The sequence below is a fragment of the Oncorhynchus mykiss genome, chromosome 19 (genome assembly GCF_013265735.2).
Source record: "Oncorhynchus mykiss isolate Arlee chromosome 19, USDA_OmykA_1.1, whole genome shotgun sequence".
NCBI lineage: Eukaryota > Metazoa > Chordata > Actinopteri > Salmoniformes > Salmonidae > Oncorhynchus > Oncorhynchus mykiss.
This window is the reverse complement of record NC_048583.1, coordinates 25,999,897-26,022,517: the sequence shown is the minus strand read 5'-3', so window position 1 is coordinate 26,022,517 and position 22,621 is coordinate 25,999,897. Positions and strand designations below refer to the sequence as shown.

General features: G+C 43.5%; 1 protein-coding gene and 1 long non-coding RNA gene across 3 annotated transcripts in view; one reads left to right on the top strand and one right to left on the bottom strand.

Annotated features, from left to right (window-relative positions):
• Positions 1 to 14,274: 14,274 nt before the first annotated feature.
• foxn3 (forkhead box N3) overlaps positions 14,275 to 22,621 on the top strand; it is a 115,020-nt gene continuing 106,673 nt past the window's right edge. For both annotated transcript variants that reach the window (XM_036954501.1, XM_036954499.1), the window contains exon 1: positions 14,275 to 14,480. The gene's annotated coding sequence lies outside the window, so the exon portion shown is untranslated. The remainder of the gene's footprint in view (positions 14,481 to 22,621) is intronic.
• LOC118941466 overlaps positions 19,805 to 22,621 on the bottom strand; it is a 29,361-nt gene continuing 26,544 nt past the window's right edge. The window contains exons 2-3 of the long non-coding RNA XR_005037685.1: positions 20,969 to 21,199; positions 19,805 to 20,822 (exon numbers count right to left, since the gene is read on the bottom strand). This is a non-coding gene — a long non-coding RNA (uncharacterized LOC118941466). The remainder of the gene's footprint in view (positions 20,823 to 20,968; positions 21,200 to 22,621) is intronic.

Here is a 22,621-nt window from a genome sequence, read left to right as displayed (position 1 = left end):
TGAAGTTATTTTGATTTTTACGAATTATATTTGAAAGACAGGGTCCTGAAAAAGGGAAGTTTCTTTTTCTGCTGAGTTTATATAGGGAAGCGGCCTCTAAGGTGCAGGGTTGAGTAACCGGGTGGTAGCCGGCTAGTGATGGCTATTTAACCATCTGTTGGCCTTGAGATAGAAGCTTTTTTCAGTCTCTCTGTCCCAGCTTTGATGCACTTGTACAGACCTCGCCTTCTGGACGGTAGCGGCGTGAACAGGCATTAGCTCGGGTGGTTGATTACCTTGATGATCTTTTTGGCCTTCCTGTGACATCAGGTGCTGTAGGTGTCCTGGAGGGCAGGCAGTGTGCCCCTGGTGATGCGTTGGGCAGACCACACCACCTTCTGGAGAGCCCTGTGGTTGTGGGCAGTGCAGTTGCCGTACCAGGCAGTGATACAGCCTGACAGGATGCTCTCAATTGTGCATCTGTAAAAGTTTGTGAGAGTCTTATGGGCCAAGCCAAATTTCTTCAGCCTCCTGAGGTTGAAGAGACTCTGTAGCGCCTTCTTCACCACACTGTCTGTGTGGATGGCCCATTTCAGATTGTCAGTGATGTGTACGCCGAGGAACTTGAAGCTTTTCACCTTCTCCACTGCGGTCCCATCGATGCGGATAGGGGCTCCTTTGTTTTGTTGACGTTGAGGGAGAGGTTATTTTTCTGGCACCATTCTGCCAGCACCCTCACCTCCTCCCTGTAGGCTGTCTCGTCATTGTTGGTAATCAGGCCTTCAACTGTTTTGTCATCTGCAGACTTGATGGTTGAGTTGGAGACATGCATGGCCACGCAGTCATGGATGAACAGGAGGTACCGGAGGGGGCTGAGCATACACCCTTGTGGAGCCCCTGGGTTGAGGATCAGCGAAGTGGAGGCGTTTTTTCCTACCTTCACCACCTGGGGGTGGCCCGTCAGGAAGTCCAGGATCCAGTTGCACAGGGCAGGGTTCAGATCCAAGGCACGAGCTTAATGATGAGCTTGGAGGGTACTATGGTGTTGAATGCTGAGCTGTAGTCAATGAAGTGTTCTTACATAGGAATTCCTCTTGTCCAGATGGGATAGGGTAGTGTTCAGTGCGATGGCGATTGCATCATCTGTGGATTCATTGGGGCATTAAGCAAATTGAAGTGGGTCTAGGGTGTAGGTAGGGTAGATGTGATGTGATCCTTAACCAACCTCTCAAGCACTTCATGATGACAGAAGTGAGTGCTACGGGGCGATAGTCATTTAGTTCAGTTACCTTTGCTTTCTTAGGTAAAGGAACAATGGTGGATATCTTGAAGCATGTGGGGACAGCAGACTGGGATAGAGGGGATTGAATATGTCCGTAAACACTCCAGCCAACTGGTCTGCAAATGCTCTGTTTGATTGCCTAACAGAGGAAATAACTACACTGTTTGTATTCAACCATAAATTTCCAGTCACCTTGCCATGGTTAAATGCGTTGGTTTGTGATTTCAGTTTTGCACAAATGCTGCCATCAATGGGAACAACATCCGCTATACACTTCCTGATTAACTCAGTCACCATGTCCTGATTCACTCAGTCACCAAGTCAGTGTATATTTCAATATTATTCTCAGCGGCTACCTGGAACATACCCCAGTCCGCGTGATCAAAACAATCTTGAAGCATGGTTTCCAATTGGTCATACCAGCGTTGAATAGACCTTAGCACGGATATTTTCTGTTTAAGTAGGAAGGGATGAGCAAAATGGAGTCATGATCTGATTTGCCAAAGGCAGGGCAGGAGAGGGCCTTTGAGGCATCCCAGAAGTTGGAGTAGCAGTGGTCGAGTGTTTCAGCAGTGCGAGAACTGCAGTCATGTGTTGATAGAACTTCGGTAGAGTTTTCCTCAAATTTGCTTTGTTAAATCTCCAGCTACAATAAATGTGGCCTCATGATATGTGGTTTCCAATTTGCACAAAGTCCAGTGTAGTTCCTTAAAGGCCGTCGTGGTATCGGCTTGAGGGGGGATATACACGGCTGTGACTATAACCGAAGATAATTCTCTTGGGAGGTAATACTGTCGGCATTTGATTGTGAGGTATTCTAGGTTGGGAGACTTGAGTTTCTGTACATTATCAGAATCACACCATGAGAAATTAATCATGAAACATACACCTCCGCCTTTCTTCTTCCAGGAGAGCTCTTTATTCCTGTCTGTGCAATGTACTGAGAAACCAGCCGGCTGTATGGACGGGGACAGTATATCCAGAAAGAGCCATGATTCCGTGAAACAGAGTGTGCTACAGTCCCTGATGTCTCTCTGGAAAGAGATCCTCGCCTTGAGCTCGTCTACTTTTTTGTCCAGAGACTGAACATTAGCGAGTAATATACAGTTGAAGTTGGATGTTTAGAAACACCTTAGCCAAATACATTTAAACTCAGTTTTTCACAATTGCTGACATTTAATCTGAGTAAAAATGTCCTGTCTTAGGTCAGTTAGGATCCCCACTTTATTTGAAGAATGTGAAATGTCAGAATAATAGTAAAGAGAGTGATTTATTTCAGCTTTTATTTCTTTCATCACATTCCCAGTGGGTCAGAAGTTTACACAAACTTAATTAGTATTTGGTAGCATTGCCTTTAAATTGTTTAACTTGGGTCAAACGTTTCGGGTAGCCTTCCAAAAGCTTCCCACAATAAGTTGGGGCAATTTTGGCTCATTCCTCCTGACAGAGCTGGTGTAACTGAGTCAGGTTTGTAGGCCTCCTTGCTCGCACACACTTTTTCAGTTCTGTCCACAAATTCTCCATAGGATTGAGGCCAGGGCTTTGTGATGGCCACCCCAATACCTTGACTCTGTTGTCCTTATTAAGCCATTTTGCCACAACTTCACTGTGGTGTTAAACAATTGTTGGAAAAATGTCCTAACCGACTCTCCAAAACTATAGTTTGTTAACAAGAAATTTGTGGAGTGGTTGAAAAACAAATTTTAATGACTCCAAGGTAAGTGTATGTAAACTTCCGACTTCAACTGTACTCGGTAACCTAGAAGTCCACTCCAAATAGCTCTTCCCCGCCGGTGGCGTCTTGGAGCAGCCTCTGGGATAAGTTCAATTGCCCTGGTGGGTACGAAGAAAGGATCCAATTCGGGAAAGTCGTATTCTTGGTCGTAATGCTGGTGAGTTACTGCCGCTCTGATATTCAAAAGTTATTTACTGTTGTATATAATAATACGAAAAAACTTTCTGGGTTAATAATGTAAGAAATAACACTCACAAAAAACAAATACTGTGAAGTTGCTTAGGAGCTAGAAGCAGAGCTGCAATGCCTGTCTCCCCCATCTTGCCAAGCATTACATATTCCGTGTTTTGTATTCCGGCATTTGGCGTTCCATCAGGCAAGTGGATACGGGAGCCCTGGTTGCTCATTAATATGATTGATTGTAGCCAGGGGGATGAACGACGATGTGAAATCCACCTCCTAGCCTCCGGTCTCCCCTTATTCACTCTCTTCTCCCTCTTCTCTCTTCCCCCTATTCTTACCAGTCATTCACCTTCTTCTCCGCTTTACCCACCTCTTGACTTTTGTTGGCTCTCATGTTTGTGAAGGGGATGAAAAGAAGAAAACAACGACAACAACAACAACCACAAAATCATCTCTGTCTCTGCAAACAAACCAGCCCTGTTTCTACCCCTCGCACCCTTCTCTCCAATCTACTTCTCTTCATGCCCCACTCTCTGAGTCTCATCCCATTCTCTCTCTCCCTCTCCCCTTTCTGTCTCTCTCTTACTACATCCCTCTCTTTCCCCACTTTCTATGTAGAAGTGTGAAGCCCACAGGCACTAATAGATAGTAATGAATGTAAAAGGTCCCTGTGGCCTCATCACAGGTGTGTATGATCATCACTTACTGTGGGTGTTTGTGTGTGATGATCTGTGGTCAGTCTTACCATGTGTTTGACCATGACTTGGCCAGAGGTGTAAAACTTGTCAAGACAATCCTCAGGAGGACAATCATTGATTTTAAAATGTCCTCCAACTATAGCTTCCTTTCACCCTCTTTTTCTATCTCCCCGGTCTTTCTCTCCTTCTCTCTCCCTTTCATCTCTCACTCTCTCTCTCCCTCTCTATCTGCCTGTTTGTCTGTTGAGTGTCTTTTAGTATGGTCTGTTGTTTGAGCAATATATAATGTACTACGGAGACAAGATACAGTTGAAGTCGGAAGTTTACATACACAAATTTCTTATTAACAAACTATAGTTTTGGCAAGTCGGTTAGGACATCTACTTTCTGCATGACAAAAGTAATTTTTCCAACAATTGTTTACGGACAGATTATTTCATTTATCATTCACTGTATCACAATTCCAGTGAGTGAGAAGTTTACATACACTAAGTTGACTGTGCCTTTAAACAGCTTGGAAAATTCCAGAAAATGATGTCGTGGCTTTAGAAGCTTCTGATAGGCTAATTGACATCGTTTGAGTCAATTGGAGGTGTACCTGTGGATGTATTTCAAGGCCTACCTTCAAACTCAGTGCCTCTTTGCTTGACATCATTGGAAAATCAAAAGAAATCAGCCAAGACCTCAGAAATTTTTTTTTAGACCTCCACAAGTCTGGTTCATCCTTGGGAGCAATTTCCAAACGCCTGAAGGTGCCACATTCATCTGTACAAACAATAGTACGTAAGTATAAACACCATGGGACCATGCAGCCGTCATACCGCTGAAGAAGGAGACATGTTCTGCCTCCCAGAGTTGAACGTACTTTGGTGCGAAAAGTGCGAATCAATCCCAGAACAACAGCAAAGGACCTTGTGAAGATGCTGGAGGAAACGGGTACACAAGTATTTATTTCCACAGTAAAACAAGTCCAATATCGACATAATCTGAAAGGCCGCTCAGCAAGGAAAAAGCCACTGCTCCAAATTCACCAAAAAAAAAACTAGACTACGGTTTGCAACTACACATGGGGACAAAGATCGTACTTTTTGGAGAAATTGCTTGCACATGCTTTTTTTGTCCACACATTTTCTATAGGACTGAGATCAGGGCTTTGTGATGGCCACTCCAATACCTTGACATTGTTGTCCTTAAGCCATTTTGCCACAACTTTGGAAGTATGCTTGGGGTCATTGTCCATTTGAAGACCCATTTGCGACCAAGCTTTAGACTGATGTCTTGAGATATTGCTTCGATATATCCACATAATTGTGCTTCCTCATGATGCCATCTATTTTGTGAAGTGCACCAGTCCCTCCTGCAGCAAAGCACCCCCACAACATGATGCTGCCACCCCCGGGCTTCACGGTTGGGATGGTGTTCTTCGGCTTGCAAGCGTCCCCCTTTTTCCTCCAAACATAACGATGGTCATTATGGCCGAACAGTTATATCTTTTGTTTCATCAGACCAGAGGACATTTCTCCAAAAAGAACGATCTTTGTCCCCATGTGTAGTTGCAAACTGTAGTCTGCTCTTTCAGGTTATGTCAAAATTGGACTCGTTTTACTGTGGATATAGATACTTTTGTACATGTTTCCTCCAGCATCTTTACAAGGTCCTTTGCTGTTGTTCTGGGATTGATTTGCATTTTTCGCACCAAAGTATGATCATCTCTGAGAGACAGAACATGTCTCCTTCCTGAGCGGTATAACGGCTGCGTGCTCCCATGGTGTTTATACTTGCGTACTATTGTTTGTACAGATGAATGTGGCACCTTCAGGCGTTTGGAAATTGCTCCCTACAATTTTTTTCTGAGGTCTTGGCTGATTTCTTTTGATTTCCCCATAATTTTGTATTTATTTTATATTTCACCTTTATTTAACCAGGTAGGCTAGTTGAGAACAAGTTCTCATTTGCAACTGCGACCTGGCCAAGATGATAAAGTGTAGCAATTTGACACATACAACAACACAGAGTTACACATGGAATAAACAAAACATACAGTCAATAATACAGTAGAACAAAAGAAAACAAAAAGTCTATATACAGTGGGGCAAAAAAGTATTTAGTCAGCCACATATTGTGCAAGTTCTCCCAGACAAAATCAGGAAAAAAAATCCAGAAAATCACTTTGTAGGATTTTTAATGAATTTATTTGCAAATTATGGTGGAAAATAAGTATTTGGTCATCTACAAACAAGCTAGATTTCTGGCTCTCTCAGACCTGTAACTTCTTTAGAGGCTCCTCTGTCCTCCACTCGTTACCTGTATTAATGGCACCTGTTTGAACTTGTTATCAGTATAAAAGACACCTGTCCACAACCTCAAACAGTCACACTCCAAACTCCACTATTGCCAAGACCAAAGAGCTGTCAAAGGACACCAGAAACAAAATTGTAGACCTGCACCAGGCTGGGAAGCCTGAATCTGCAATAGGTAAGCAGCTTGGTTTGAAGAAATCAACTGTGGGAGCAATTATTAGGAAATGGAAGACATACAAGACCACTGATAATCTCCCTCGATCTGGGGCTCCACGCAAGATCTCACCCCGTGGGGTCAAAATGATCACAAGAACGGTGAGCAAAAATCCCAGAACAACACGGGGGGACCTAGTGAATGACCTGCAGAGAGTTGGGACCAAAGTAACAAAGCCTACCATTAGTAACACACTACGCTGCCAGGGACTCACATCCTGCAGTGCCAGACGTGTCCCCCTGCTTAAGCCAGTACATGTCCAGGCCCGTCTGAAGTTTGCTAGAGAGCATTTGGATGATCCAGAAGAAGATTGGGAGAATGTCATATGGTCAGAGGAAACCAAAATATAACTTTTTGGTAAAAACTCAACTTGTCGTGTTTGGAGGACAAAGAATGCTGAGTTGCATCCAAAGAACACCATACCTACTGTGAAGCATGGGGGTGGAAACATCATGCTTTGGGGCTGTTTTTCTGCAAAGGGACCAGGACGACTGATCCGTGTAAAGGAAAGAATGAATGGGGCCATGTATCGTGAGATTTTGAGTGAAAACCTCCTTCCATCAGCAAGGGCATTAAAGATGAAACGTGGCTGGATCTTTCAGCATGACAATGATCCCAAACACACCTCCCGGGCAACAAAGTAGTGGCTTCGTAAGAAGCATTTCAAGGTCCTGGAGTGGCCTAGCCAGTCTCCAGATCTCAACCCAATAGACAATCTTTGGAGGGAGTTGAAAGTCCATGTTGCCCAGCAACAGCCCCAAAACATCACTGCTCTAGAGGAGATCTGCATGGAGGAATCGGCCAAAATACCAGCAACAGTGTGTGAAAACCTTGTGAAGACTTACAGAAAACGTTTGACCTCTGTCATTGCCAACAAAGGGTATATAACAAAGTATTGAGATAAACTTTTGTTATTGACCAAATACTTATTTTCCACCATAATTTGCAAATTAATTAATTAAAAATCCTACAATGTGATTTTCTGGATTTTTTTTCTCATTTTGTCTGTCATAGTCTAAGTGTACCTATAATGAAAATTACAGGCCTCTCTCATCTTTTTAAGTAGGAGAACTTGCACAATTGGTGGCTGACTAAATACTTTTTTGCCCCACTGTACAGTTATTGCAAAGGAGGTAAGTTAAGGAAATAAACAGGCCATGGTGGCGAAGTAATTACAATATAGGAATTTAAACACTGGAATGGTAGATCGGCAGAAGATGAATGTGCAGGTAGAGATACTGGGGTGCAAAGGAGCAAAATAAATAAATAAATACCAGTATGGAGTTGAGGTAGGTAGATAGCCCATCTGTAAACAGCCCATCTATGTACAGGTGCAGTGATCTGTAAGCTGCTCTGACAGCTGGTGCTTAAAGCTAGTGAGGGAGATGTGAGTCTCCAGCTTCAGAGATTTTTGCAATTCGTCCCAGTCATGGGCAGCAGAGAACTGGAAGGAAAGACGACCAAAGGAGGAATTGGCTTTTGGGGTGACCAGTGAGATATACTTGCTGGAGGTCGTGCTATGAGTGGGTGCTGCTGTGGTGACCAGTGAGCTGAGATAAGGCGGGGCTTTACCTAGCAGAGTCTTGTAGATAACCTGTAGCCAGTGGATTTGGTGATGAGTATAAAGCCAACCAACGAGAGCGTAGAGGTCGCAATGGTGGGTAGTGTATGGGGCTTTGGTGACAAACCGGATGGCACTGTGATAGACTGCATCCAGTTTGTTGAGTAGAGTGTTGGAGGCTATTTTATAGATGACATCACCGAAGTCGAGGATCGGTAGGATGGTCAGGTTTACGAGGGTATGTTTGGCAGCATGAGTGAAGGATGCTTTGTTGCGATATAGGAAGCTGATTCTAGATTTAATTTTGGATTGGAGATGCTTAATGTGAGTCTGTAAGGAGAGTTTACAGTCTAACCAGACACCCAGGTATTTGTAGCTGTCCATGTATTCTAAGTCAGAGCCGTCCAGAGTAGTGATGCTGGACGGGCGAGCAGGTGCGGGCAGTGATCAATTGAATAGCATGCATTTAGTTTTACTTGCGTTTAAGAGCAGTTGGAGGCCACGGAAGGAGAGTTGTATGGCATTGAAGTTCGTCTGGAGGTTAATTAACACAGTGTCCAATGAGGGGCCAGAAGTATACAGAATGGTGTCCCCTGCGTAGAGGTGGATCAGAGAATCACCGGCAGCAAGAGCAACATCACTGATGTATACAGAAAAGAGAGTCGGCCCGAGAATTGCACCCTGTGGCACACCCATAGAGACTGTCAGAGGTCCGGACAACAGTCCCTCCGATTTGACACACAACTCTTTCAGAGAAGTAGTTGGTAAACCAGGCACGGCAATCATTTGAGAAACCAAGGGAGTAGACTTCTAATGTTAACATGCATGAAACCAATGCTTTTACGTTTACAGAAGTCAACAAATGAGAGCACCTGTGGGGTGGAAGTGGATCTAGGCACTGCAGGACCTGGATTAACCTCCACATCACCAGAGGAACAGAGGAGAAGTAGGATACGGGTATGGCTAAAGACTATACGAACTGGCCGTCTAGCACGTTCAGAACAGAGAGTAAAAGGAGTAGGTTTCTGGGCACGATAGCATATATTCAAGGCATAGTGTACAGACAAAGGTAAGGTAGGATGTGAGTGCATTGGAGGTAAACCTAGGCATTGAGTAATGAAGAGAGAGATATAGTCTCTAGAGATGTTTAAACCAGGTGATGTCAACGCATATGTAGGAGGTGGAACAACATGGTTGGTTAAGGCATATTGAGCAGGGCTAGAGGCTCTACAGTGAAATAAGACAGTAATCACTAACCAGGACAGTAATGGACAAGGCATATTGATATTAGAGAGAGGCATGCGTAGCCAAGTGAACATATGGGTCCAGTGAGTGGTTGGGCTGGCTGGGGACACAGCGATTCAGACAGTTAGCAGGCCGATGCTAACAAGCTAACAGTTAGTAGGCCGGGGCTAAACAAGCTAGCAGCTAGTAGACCGGAGCAAGCTAGCAGTTAGCATGGGCTAGCAGTTACAGACCGGGCAGGTAAGCTAGCAGTTAGCAGGCCGGGGCCGGCAGCTAGCAGTTAGTAGAACGGGGCAAGCTAGCAGTTAGCAGGCCGGGTTAGCAAGCAGTTAGCAGGGGCTAGCAGTTAGCAGACCGGGTTAGCAAGCTAGCAGTTAGCAGACCAGGCCCGGCAAACTAGCAGTTAGCCGACCGGGTTAGCAAGCAAGCAGATGGCAGGGGCTAGAAAGTTAGCCTTTGGGGGACATTGCGATGGGGGTAAGTCTGTTTTTGCCTCTTCGTGCAGTGACGTCGATAGACCAGTCATGGGATTAGTAGGGTTCCAAGTAGCTCTAGGTAGATAGCAGGCCATAATGGGCCTTCAGCGGGCGTCGCGCCTGAGAGGCCTGTTGGGAGTCCTTGGGCAGATTGTCGGTATTCCAGTCGTAGGGGATCTGCGGGGTTCCATGCCCCGTACCGGCTGTAGAAGGGGTCCGGATATTGTAGCCCAGGGGTATACTTCGGTGGTAGACCAGTTCGGTGGTAGCACAGGAGCCCTGGCCGGGCTAGCTTCAAGCTAATTGGTGCTTGCTCTGGGATGGAAACGCTAGCCAGGAGTAGTCATCCGGGATTGCGATTAGCTAGTTGTGAAGATCCAGATGAAAATGTTCAGTTTGCGGTAGGAATCCGGGGATAAAAATAACAGTCACGTTGTTTGAACTGACGAGAACTTTCCGAGCTGAAGGTTAGCTGTTGACCGCTGGCAATGTTTTGCTGACTGATAGCTGGTAGGTAGCTGGCTAGCTTCAGTTAAGGGATTCCAGATCCGAAGTAAATATACAGTGGGGAAAAAAAGTATTTAGTCAGCCACCAATTGTGCAAGTTCTCCCACTTAAAAAGATGAGAGAGGCCTGTAATTTTCATCATAGGTACACTTCAACTATGACAGACAAAATGAGAAAAATAAATCCAGAAAATCACATTGTAGGATTTTTAATGAATTGATTTGCAAATTATGGTGGAAAGTAAGTATTTGGTCAATAACAAAAGTTGATCTCAATACTTTGTTATATACCCTTTGTTGGCAATGACAGAGGTCAAACGTTTTCTGTAAGTCTTCACAAGGTTTTCACACACTGTTGCTGGTATTTTGGCCCATTCCTCCATGCAGATCTCCTCTAGAGCAGTGATGTTTTGGGGCTGTTGCAAGGGGCTGTAGATTGTCTATTGGGTTGAGATCTGGAGACTGGCTAGGCCACTCCAGGACCTTGAAATGCTTCTTACGAAGCCACTCCTTCGTTGCCCGGGCGGTGTGTTTGGGATCATTGTCATGCCGAAAGACCCAGCCACGTTTCATCTTCAATGCCCTTGCTGATGGAAGGAGGTTTGCACTCAAAATCTCACGATACATGGCCCCATTCATTCTTTCAGTCGTCCTGGTCCCTTTGCAGAAAAACAGCCCCAAAGCGTGATGTTTCCACCCCCATGCTTCACAGTAGGTATGGTGTTCTTTGGATGGAACTCAGCATTCTTTGTCCTCCAAACACGATGAGTTGAGTTTTTACCAAAAAGTTATATTTTGGTTTCATCTGATCATAAGACATTCTCCCAATCTTCTTCTGGATCATCCAAATGCTCTCTAGCAAACTTCAGACGGGCCTGGACATGTACTGGCTTAAGCAGGGGGACACGTCTGGCACTGCAGGATTTTAGTCCCTGGCGGCGTAGTGTGTTACTGATGGTAGGCTTTGTTACTTTGGTCCCAGCTCTCTGCAGGTCATTCACTAGGTCCCCCCGTGTGTTTTTTTTTTTTTTGCCCACCGTTCTTGTGATCATTTTGACCCCACGGGGTGAGATCTTGCGTGGAGCCCCAGATCGAGGGAGATTATCAGTGGTCTTGTATGTCTTCCCTTTCCTAATAATTGCTCCCACAGTTGATTTCTTCAAACCAAGCTGCTTACCTATTGCAGATTCAGGCTTCCCAGCCTGGTGCAGGTTTACAATTTTGTTTCTGGTGTCCTTTCACAGCTCTTTGGTCTTGGCCATAGTGGAGTTTGGAGTGTGACTGTTTGAGGTTGTGGACAGGTGTCTTTTATACTGATAACAAGTTCAAACAGGTGCCATTAATACAGGTAACGAGTGGAGGACAGAGGAGCCTCTAAAGAAGTTACAGGTCTGAGAGAGACAGAAATCTTTCTTGTTTACAGGTGACCAAATACTTATTTTCCACCATAATTTGCAAATAAATTTATAAAAAAATCCTACAATGTGATTTTCTGGATTTTTTTTCTCTCATTTTGTTTGTCATAGTTGAAGTGAGCCTCTCTCATCTTTTTGAGTGGGAGAACTTGCACAATTGGTGGCTGACTAAATACTTTTTTGCCCCACTGTAAATACTTTAGGGAAAAAAAGCAAATCCACGCGACATTGGGTGAGGCCGGTTGCAGGAGAATATTTAGATGTTGAGGTTTAGCAAAATATTTTGAAGGATATGCAACGAAAAATATGTAAAACGATATATACAAGGGACACGACAGGACAAAGACGTCTGACTGCTACGCCATCTTGGATCATGTCAAGCAAAGAGTCACTGAGTTTGAAAGTAGGCCTTGAAATACATCCACAGGTACACCTCCAATTGACTCAAATTATGTCAATTAGCCTATCAGAAGCTTCTAAAGCCATGAGATCATTTTCTGGATTTTTCCAAGCTGTTAAAAGGCAGTCAATTTAGTGTATGTAAACTTCTGACCCACTGTAATTGAAAAACAAGTTTTAATGACTCCAACCTAAGTGTATGTAAACGTCCAACTTCAACTGTATACACCAGGCGGTGTCAGAGGAAGGCCCAAAAAATTGCCAAGGACTCCAGCCACCATAGTCATAGACTGTTCTCACTGCTACCGCACAGCAAGCGGAATCGAAGCAGTAAGTCTAGGTCAAAAAGGCTTCTTAACAGCTTCTACCACCAAGCTGTAAGACCCTTGAACAGTTAATCAAATAGCTACCCGGACTATTTGCATTGTCCCCACCCCAACCCTAATTTTTACGCTGCTGCTGCTCCTCTGTTTATTATCCATGCATAGCCACTTTACCTCTACCTACATGTACATATTACCTCAACTACCTCGACTAACCGGTACCCCCGCACATTGACTCTGTACCGGTACCCCCTGTATATAGCCTCGCTACTGTTATTTTGTTGTTGCTCCTTAATTATTTGTTTTATTTTTTAAAACGGCAGTGTTGCTTAAGGGCTTGTAAGTCAGCATTTCACTGTAAAGGCCTACACTTGTTGTATTCGGCTCATGTGACAAATACGTTTGGATTTGATTTAATAGCGAGGAGATGGCCCTATTTATCATTGATGATTATGCTACTATTTTTTTTATTTAAACAGAAAAGACCACATAATAAAATAGAAACTATTTTAACTCAGTGGAGCATTCTATTGTGATGTAGAGCCTGGTAAACCGACTGTACATACTGTATGGAATCGACCTCTTACCCTTCCATGGGTATGTATGAGCACTCTACATACTGTATGTGCTGTGTGTGCTATATAGTTAATGTATGCTATGTAGTCAATGCCATTACCTCCCTAGTTCACCCTCCCCTCCTCCTACACACATATATGCCGGCACACACACACACACACACACACACACACACACACACACACACACACACACACACACACACACACACACACACACACCAAGTCTTCCCATCTATTCCCTGAAAGCTGAAAGGATGTTTTATTCCCTTTTGCGTGAGTGTTTGTGTCCTCTGTGTGTGTGTGTGTGTGTGTGTGTGTGTGTGTGTGTGTGTGTGTGTGTGTGTGTGTGTGTGTGTGTGTGTGTGTGTGTGTGTGTGTGTGTGTGACTCCAGGCGATGCACTGCCTGTGTGTTGTAGCTATAAAGCTTGCTCCACTTCATCACATTATATGGGTCATTGTTCTATTGGTTCTCTCTTTGTTACATCTCCTAACAGACAGTAATGTTGTCTTTTGGATGAAGTGACATTGATGTATCTCTCTCTCTCTCCTCTCTCTCCTCTCTCTCTCGCTCTCCTCTCTCTCTCTCTCGCTCTCTCTCTCTCTCTCTCTCTCTCCTCTCACTCTCTCTCTCTCCTCTCTCTCTCTCCTCTCTCTCTCTCTTTCTCTCCTCTCTCTCTCTCTCTCTCTCTCTCTCCTCTCTCTCCCCTCTCTCCGCTTGCACTCAGCCCACATTCATTGCTACAAATTAAGTTGTAATTGATAATCACCAGGTATTATTTGTTAAATCGAGATCAACAAGTTCTACCCTGAAGTCAGTAAACCAAAAACCCGTACCTGGAAATATGATCCATACTGTATTGAAGGTAGTCTCAGCAAGATGACATTGCCACGAGCAATACCACAGATATTGAGATGAGCATAATGCAAGACTTTGCTTTCAGACAGTCACATGGGCATTGACGCATGAACACACACACAAACACATTTTGTGATTTTTTTCCTTATTCTAAAATCCTGCACACGTTGAGTCATTATTCTTGTGCTCTTAAGGATTTTCCCTGTAAGGCGTGTCTCTTTCTCTGTCTGGAAACATTACATTTTAATTATGGCTGTCAGATCACTAACTGCTTTTCTAATTGGTGGAGAAAAAATGACCTAGAGACTTAAGCTCACTTTGTTCTGTGTGACGTTGACTAGTGTGTGTGTGTGTGTGTGCGTGCGTGCGTGCGTGTGTGCGCGCGCGCGCTTGCGTGCGTGCAAGCCACCTCGCAAGGCGACAAGGAACAATGACATTCTTTCAGTCAACCCAGGAGACACTAGGACCCAGAGAGTTACTGGCTCCTCTGCCTCCTCTGTTCCAGCACAGAGAGAGAGAGACCGAGAGAGGAAGAGAGAGAGAGAGAAGCTAGAGGAAGAGAAGTGAGTGTGGTCATCTCAGTGGTCTCTGCTGTGGTCTCTGCTGTAACACTGAATCTGAACGGAATGGAGGGATTAAACGGAGGGATCTAAAGCTTTTGGAGGAAGCAGAAGAACGAGTGACAAAAGAAGGAGTATTTCAGGATCGGGAGAGCAGCAGGATTGAAAGGTTTCTATACACTTTATCTAATCTGTCTTGTTCTTGTCAGGAGTCGTGTGTGTGTGTGTGAACAGGTCACGCTCCTCTCCCTGTGAGGGGTTGTGTGTGGTAGCTAGCAGTTCACACACACTGTGCGACACTGTGTGAAGTGTGTCTATGGGTCTTTTCCTCTTCTGAATCTTCCATTCGGTCTCCCTCCTCTTTTTACTGCTGTCACCCACCTCTATTCTCTCTCTCTCCTTCACCCGTTCGCAATCTCTCATTCTCCTTTCTCTCTCCCTCTTTCTCACCCTCTCTCTCTCCCCCTTTCTCCCCCTCTCTCTCTGTTGCTTTCCCTCGCTCACGTTCATTGTAGCTGGGGAGTGTTGTTAAAAGTGTGTTCAAGGTCAGTGTTTGACTCGCACTGTAGAACAATTTTCCTCGTAGTAAACTACTGGCTCAACTAAACTATACAGCCTGCCAGTGACAGACCAGACTAGAGACAAACTTACACTGAGAGAGGAGAGATGGGGAGAGAGAGAGTGAACGGAGGAGAGAGCGAGAGAGCGAGAGAGAGAGAATGGAAGAGAGAGAGAGAGAGAGAGAGAGAGAGAGAGAGAGAGAGAGAGAGAGAGAGAGAGAGAGAGAGAGAGAGAGAGAGAGAGAGAGAGAGAATGAGTGAGAGTTGGGTGAAAGGAAAATACGCAGCGATTTTGACTCTAACAATCTTTCAACTGAGACCAGGGGAAGGGTGATAAAAGAGAACGAGAGAAATGGAGCGAGTGACAACCAGGAAGGAGAGAGAGACGAGAGGAGCTAAAACGCAGCAGCCAGAGCCATGTGAATCCAGCATAGCAGCCAACAAGCCATTGATAGCCTCTCTGTCTTTATGAATGCAGCTGGTGGTTGGTTAACACACATCTATACGGAGCATACCAAACATTAGGAACACTTTCCTAATGTTGAGTTGCAACCCCCATTTGCTCTTAGAACAGCCTCAATTCTTTGGGGCATAGACTATACAAGGTGTCGAAAGCATTCCACAGCGATGCTGACCCATCTTGACTCCAATGCTTCCCACAGTTGCGTCAAGTTGGCTTGATGTCCTTTGGGTTGTGGACCATTCTTGATATACACGGAACTGTTGAGCGTGAAAAACCCAGCAGCATTGCAGTTCTTGACACAAACCGGTGCGATTGGCACCTACCACCATACCCCGTTCAAAGGCACTTAAATATTTTGCCTTACCCATTCACCCTCTGAATGGCACACATACACAATTCATGTCGGCAGGTAGCCTAGTGGTTAGAACGTTGGGCCAGTAACCGAAAGTTCGCTGGATTTGAATCCCTGAGCTGACAAGGTAAGAATCTGTCATTCTTCCCCTGAACAAGGCAGTTAACCCACTGTTCCCCAGCAGGCAGCCATTGTAAATAAGGATTTGTTCTTAACTGACTTCCCTAGTTAAGTACAGGTAACATTTAAAACAATGTCTCAAGGCTTAAAAATCATTATTTTAACCTGTCTCCTATCCTTCATCGACACTGATTGAAGTGTATTTAACAAGTGACATCAAAAAGAGATCGTAGCTTTCACCTGGATTCACCCGGTCAGTGTATGTCATGGAAAGAGCAGGTGTTCCTTATGTTTTGTATACTCAGTGTAAGCTCGGCTATCTTTGAACACATTGAGACAAGGCTAACTTTCTGTCTGTTTACTTGGGCTTGTTAGTACTGGTACACACCACTTACCGTGCTCAACTATACAATAGAGAGATCTACAGAGCCTTCGGAAAAGTATTCAGACCCCTTGACTTTTTCCACATTTTGTTACGTTACAGCCTTATTCTAAAATTGATTATAAAAAAAAGAAATCCTCAGCAACCTCAACACACAATACCCAATAATGACAAAGCGAAAACAGGTTTTTGGAAATGTATTTAAAACAAAAAGCAGAAATACCCTAATTACATAAGTATTCAGACCCTTTGCCATGAGACTCGGAATTGAGCTCAGGTGCATTCTGTTTCTGTTGATCATCCTGGAATTGTTTCTAAAACTTGATTGGAGTCCATCTGTGGTAAATTCAATTGATTGAACATGATTGTCTATATAAGCCCCCACAGTTGACAGTGCATGTCAGAGCAAAAACCAAGCCATGAGGTTGACGGAATTGTCCATAGAGCTTAGAGACAGGATTGTGTCGAGGCACAGATCTGGGGAAGGTTACCAAAACATTTCTGCAGCATTGAACGTTCCCAAGAACACAGTGGCCTCCATCATTCTTAAATGGAAGAAGTTTGAACCACCAAGACTCTTCCTAGAGCTGGCAGCCACGACAAACTGAGCAATTGGGGGAGAAGGGCCTTGGTCAGGGAGGTGACCAAGAATCCGACGGTCAGTCTGACAGAGCTCCAGAGTTCCTCCGTGGAGACCTTCCAGAAGGACAACCATTTCTGCAGAACTCCACCAATTAGACCTTTATGGTAGAGTGGCCAGACAGAAGCCACAACAAACTATTGACTAAAGGGTCTGAATAGTTATATAAATGTGATATTTTCATTTTTTTATATACATTTGCAAAAATGTAGTTTTTTAAAAAAACGTTTTTGCTTTGCCATTATGGGGTATTGTGTTTAGACTGATTACGGAAAAAATACAATTGAATACATTTTTAGATTAAGGCTGTAACATAACAAAATAGAAAAAGTCAAGGGGTCTGAATATTTTCCAAATGCGCTGTAGATGCTGTCGGTCAATGCAATTTAGATGTCCATGTGACTGGGATTCCCAACCCAGCCAGTTCATATAGTATTTGATCTATTCTGATATTTCATGTGGTGTAAGTGGAGGCATTCTTGATCTAGCAGATTCTCTCCCTAGTAACTACAGAGACAGGAATAGCCTTGCTCTGTACACTGCTTCTGTGAGTGTGTGAGCATGTATGTATGTATGTATGTATGTATGTACAGTGCCTTGCGAAAGTATTCGGCCCCCTTGAACTTTGCGACCTTTTGCCACATTTCAGGCTTCAAACATAAAGATATAAAACTGTATTTTTTTTGTGAAGAATCAACAACAAGTGGGACACAATCATGAAGTGGAACGATATTTCAAACTTTTTTAACAAATCAAAAACTGAAAAATTGGGCGTGCAAAATTATTCAGCCCCCTTAAGTTAATACTTTGTGGCGCCACCTTTTGCTGCGATTACAGCTGTAAGTCTCTATCAGTTTTGCACATCGAGAGACTGAAATTTTTTCCCATTCCTCCTTGCAAAACAGCTCGAGCGCAGTGAGGTTGGATGGAGAGCATTTGTGAACAGCAGTTTTCAGTTCTTTCCACAGATTCTCGATTGGATTCAGGTCTGGACTTTGACTTGGCCATTCTAACACCTGGATATGTTTATTTTTGAACCATTCCATTGTAGATTTTGCTTTGTTTTGGATCATTGTCTTGTTGGAAGACAAATCTCCGTCCCAGTCTCAGGTCTTTTGCAGACTCCATCAGGTTTTCTTCCAGAATGGTCCTGTATTTGGCTCCATCCATCTTCCCATCAATTTTAACCATCTTCCCTGTCCCTGCTGAAGAAAAGCAGGCCCAAATCATGATGCTGCCACCACCATGTTTGACAGTGGGGATGGTGTGTTCAGAGTGATGAGCTGTGTTGCTTTTACGCCAAACATAACGTTTTGCATTGTTGCCAAAAAGTTCAATTTTGGTTTCATCTGACCAGAGCATCTTCTTCCACATGTTTGGTGTGTCTCCCAGGTGGCTTGTGGCAAACTTTAAACAACACTTTTTATGGATATCTTTAAGAAATGGCTTTCTTCTTGCCACTCTTCCATAAAGGCCAGATGTGCAATATATGACTGATTGTTGTCCTATGGACATAGTCTCCCACCTCAGCTGTAGATCTCTGCAGTTCATCCAGAGTGATCATGGGCCTCTTGGCTGCATCTCTGATCAGTCTTCTCCTTGTATGAGCTGAAAGTTTAGAGGGACGGCCAGGTCTTGGTAGATTTGCAGTGGTCTGATACTCCTTCCATTTCAATATTATCGCTTGCACAGTGCTCCTTGGGATGTTTAAAGCTTGGGAAATATTTTTGTATCCAAATCCGGCTTTAAACTTCTTCACAACAGTATCTCGGACCTGCCTGGTGTGTTCCTTGTTCTTCATGATGCTCTCTGCGCTTTTAACGGACCTCTGAGACTATCACAGTGCAGGTGCATTTATTCGGAGACTTGATTACACACAGGTGGATTGTATTTATCATCATTAGTCATTTAGGTCAACATTGGATCATTCAGAGATCCTCACTGAACTTCTGGAGAGAGTTTGCTGCACTGAAAGTAAAGGGGCTGAATAATTTTGCACGCCCAATTTTTCAGTTTTTGATTTGTTAAAAAAGTTTGAAATATCCAATAAATGTCGTTCCACTTCATGATTGTGTCCCACTTGTTGTTGATTCTTCACAAAAAAAATACAGTTTTATATCTTTATGTTTGAAGCCTGAAATGTGGCAAAAGGTCGCAAAGTTCAAGGGGGCCGAATACTTTCGCAAGGCACTGTACTTCCAAAGTTGTGGCAAAATGGCTTAAGGACAACAATGTCAAGGTATTGGAGTGGCCAACACAAAGCCCTGATCTCAATCCTATAGAAAATTAGTGGGAAGAACTGAAAAAGAGTGTGCGAGCATGGAGGTCTGCAAACCTGACTCAGTTACACCAGCTCTGTCAGGAGGAATGGGACAAAATTCACCCAACTTATTGTGGGAAGCTTGTGGAAGGCTACCCGATACGTTTGACCCAAGTTAAACAATTTAAATGCAATGCTACCAAATGCTAATTGAGTGTATGTAAACTTCTGACCCACTGGGAATGTGATGAAAGAAATAAAAGTTGAAATAAATCATTCTCTCTACTATTATTCTGACATTTCACATTCTTCAAATAAAGTGGGGATCCTAACTGACCGAAGACAGGGAATTTTTCATGGATTAAATGTCAGAAATTGTGAAAAATTATGTTTAAATGTATTTGGCTAATGTGTATTTAAACTTCCAACTTCAACTGTATGTGACCAGAGGCTCGGTTTGATTTACATTTTTAAAAAATATCGCTTTAGTACCATTTTCGCAAGTGTGTGGTAAGCTTTCACAACTCTTAGTACAAAACTGGTCAGAACTGGTCACACATGTAACGCAGCCAGTCTTTCTTTCAGAACCTGTCATTGTGCCGTCATTTATGGGCGGCAGCATAGCCTAGTGGTTAGCGCGTTGGACTAGTAACTGAAAGGTTGCAAGTTCGAATCCCCGAGCTGACAAGGTACAAATCTGTCGTTCTATCACTGAACAAGGCAGTTAACCCACTGTCATTGAAAATAATAATTTGTTCTTAACTGACTTGCCTGGTAAAAAAATACAATTTAGATTGAAAACATCTCTCAAGTTATTTGTAAAATGTAATGAGAACATCGTTTTAATCACCAAAACACAACAATTAAGATAGATCTTGTCAATTTTGTCGTTTAACAACCAGTTAATCCAATAGCAAACAATGCAAGATACACGTTTCAAATCACCCTTAGAAGTAATATGCTACAGTACTACATTACACAGTTCACATTAGGCAATATACTTACTTACATTACCCAACAAAATTGACAAAATCTATCATTTCTATAACATATATCAAATGTGTAAGCAAAGGTGTGATTAATGAAGACATCCTCTACAATCATTCATGCAACAAACAAAATGTGTACTGTCTGTAATCAAATGTAAGAAATTAAATGAAACAAATTGAAATGAGCTCATTAATTTGCGTCAAGCCTGTCTTGAGCATTTTGCCATAAATTCTCATCCATATCACTGTGAATGTCCTCATTGTTCATGCGCCGCGGGAAAAACCTTTAGGCATGGCGAATCCAAGCTTGACATTGATGTCGTCACATGCCTCATCCATGGCCAGAAGGAGGGTGGCACGTCACAGGATCGTGAACGTACACATTCCACCTCCATGCTGAAAAAAGGAGTGTATAAGAGCAGGTATAGGGTCACGAATCAGGGATGGCCCCAAAACCATGCCTGAACCACCTCTGCATGGTTGAACTTGACTTTGTCCCACACAATGACATAGGTGACCCCTTCACCTTGACAGGCCTGCTCAATTTCATTGAGAACCACAATGAGGTGTTCAGAGTTGTAGGATCCAAGTAATGGCTTACGTCCTACCACACCATCTTCAGAGATAGCTGCGCACACGGAGATATTTGCCCCACGTTGTCCAGGCACTTGGACGGTCGATGAGTTTCCACCCACAGAGCCTAGTTTTGGCCAGGTTGCAGCCCACTTCATCGACAAAGATATACCTGTGATGGTTCACAGCAACATCAAGCACTATCACCCTCAAAAAATATATATTTTGGTTAGTTATTTTTACAGTATAGTTACAATATGATATTGTGAAGTAACATGTGCATTAATAGTAACAGTAATACAGTATATAGTGCTGTACCTGAACATACTTGGCCCGTAGTTGTTTCACCTAGTCGGTGTTTTCTCTCAAAAGGCAACAGGTAAATATGTTTCATAGATATCTGGTGCCTCTTCAAAAGGGTGGCGATTGTCGGAAGGCTGATGGATGCCAAACTGGCAAATGTGTCATCGTTCTCCTCAATGGTCTGCTTTTTTCAGACAGCCGTATGTCATTCCTGGCCCTCACGCTTTCCACCAATGCCCACTCCTGCTGAGGATAGAACAGAGCATACTTCCAATAGATCATACTGGAACAATACTGTAACATTTTGTGAATTGACATGCATTACAATATGTCATTTACTGTAAATGTAATGGTAAAGCACAGTGCACACCCTGCAGACGTACCGTCGAGACTTCATTAGACACAACAGTACCCTGCTGTCTGCCCCCCCCCCCCCCCCCACTGATGCCCACCTCTCTGATGGGCCCCTTGTCCGCGAGCTCTTTGATTTCTTCCTCTCCCTTGCTGTCTATCCTGCACCATGTCAAAAGAAGTTGCAAGTGTTCACACACCCCCTTTTATATGGTCACCAATTGTGGTTACCACTATCTGAAATCAATTAGCAATAACCAGTAGTCATGATGTATGGTTATCATTTATCATACACGTAGTTTAGATATTTATACTTTACCAACACATTTTATTTCTGTAGTTCTCAAAATCCATATATAGTAGACCAACCAGTTGAAATGCTATAGGTTTGCCAAACTGTTAAGGGATTAACCATTAAGCCCAGTTGGATTAAGTGATGGCCAAACGTATTTAAACAGATGAGAAGAGAATCACATGAAAAGTATTGTGAGCAATGCATTGTGTAAGGCAATTACAGGCAATTGAAGGTATTTCTAGAAAAAGTTACTGTGTGATTTTGTGTTGTACTTAGTCAATTAAAAATGTGCTAAAAGTTTTGAAAAAACAGCCCTTTTTGAAGATCTGTTTTGAGTTGTGAAATTTTACCACATACTTGTGAAAATAGTTCCAAAGCGATACAACAACAGTAATATTTGCATTATGACTAAGCGTTGGTGTGCTGAAGGACACACACACACATTGGTCCCCCTCCATAAGAACGTTCCCTTTGTAGCGAGACAAAGCTTCCTCACTCAGGAATTCTGCTGTTCGTCAAGTCGGAGCAGCAGGCAGTGGTAGTGTTGGGTGTGCTGACTGAGAGGAACTGTGTGTGCCTGTGCACTGTACACTGTACACTGTACACTTGTGTGTGTGTTTGCCAGTCTGTCTGCTGTTCTTGCTTGTAAAAGGGATCTCAGAAGCTGAGCACTGTTTTCCATCACAGTTCCCATCAAATTTAGAGAATCCAAATGCTGCCCAGGAAAATGTGAGCACTGAGTCTAGGGTTTGGAAAACCAGTATTCGACAATCACAATCATTATCCAGGGATGTGTCTGGGACAGTTTGGAATTGTTAGCCATCCAGGAAAACAAAATGTGCAGGTACAAAATGTGAGGGATCCAAAGGGTTGTGCTGTTACAGCAACAAATGGAATTCAAACCACAACCATGAACGTAACTCATACTCTAACTGTAGCCAAACCCTAATGCTACAGTAGAACAAGACCCAAAAGCTCATGCACTTGATGGTCATAGTTCTGATGCTATTGCCACTCCTGTC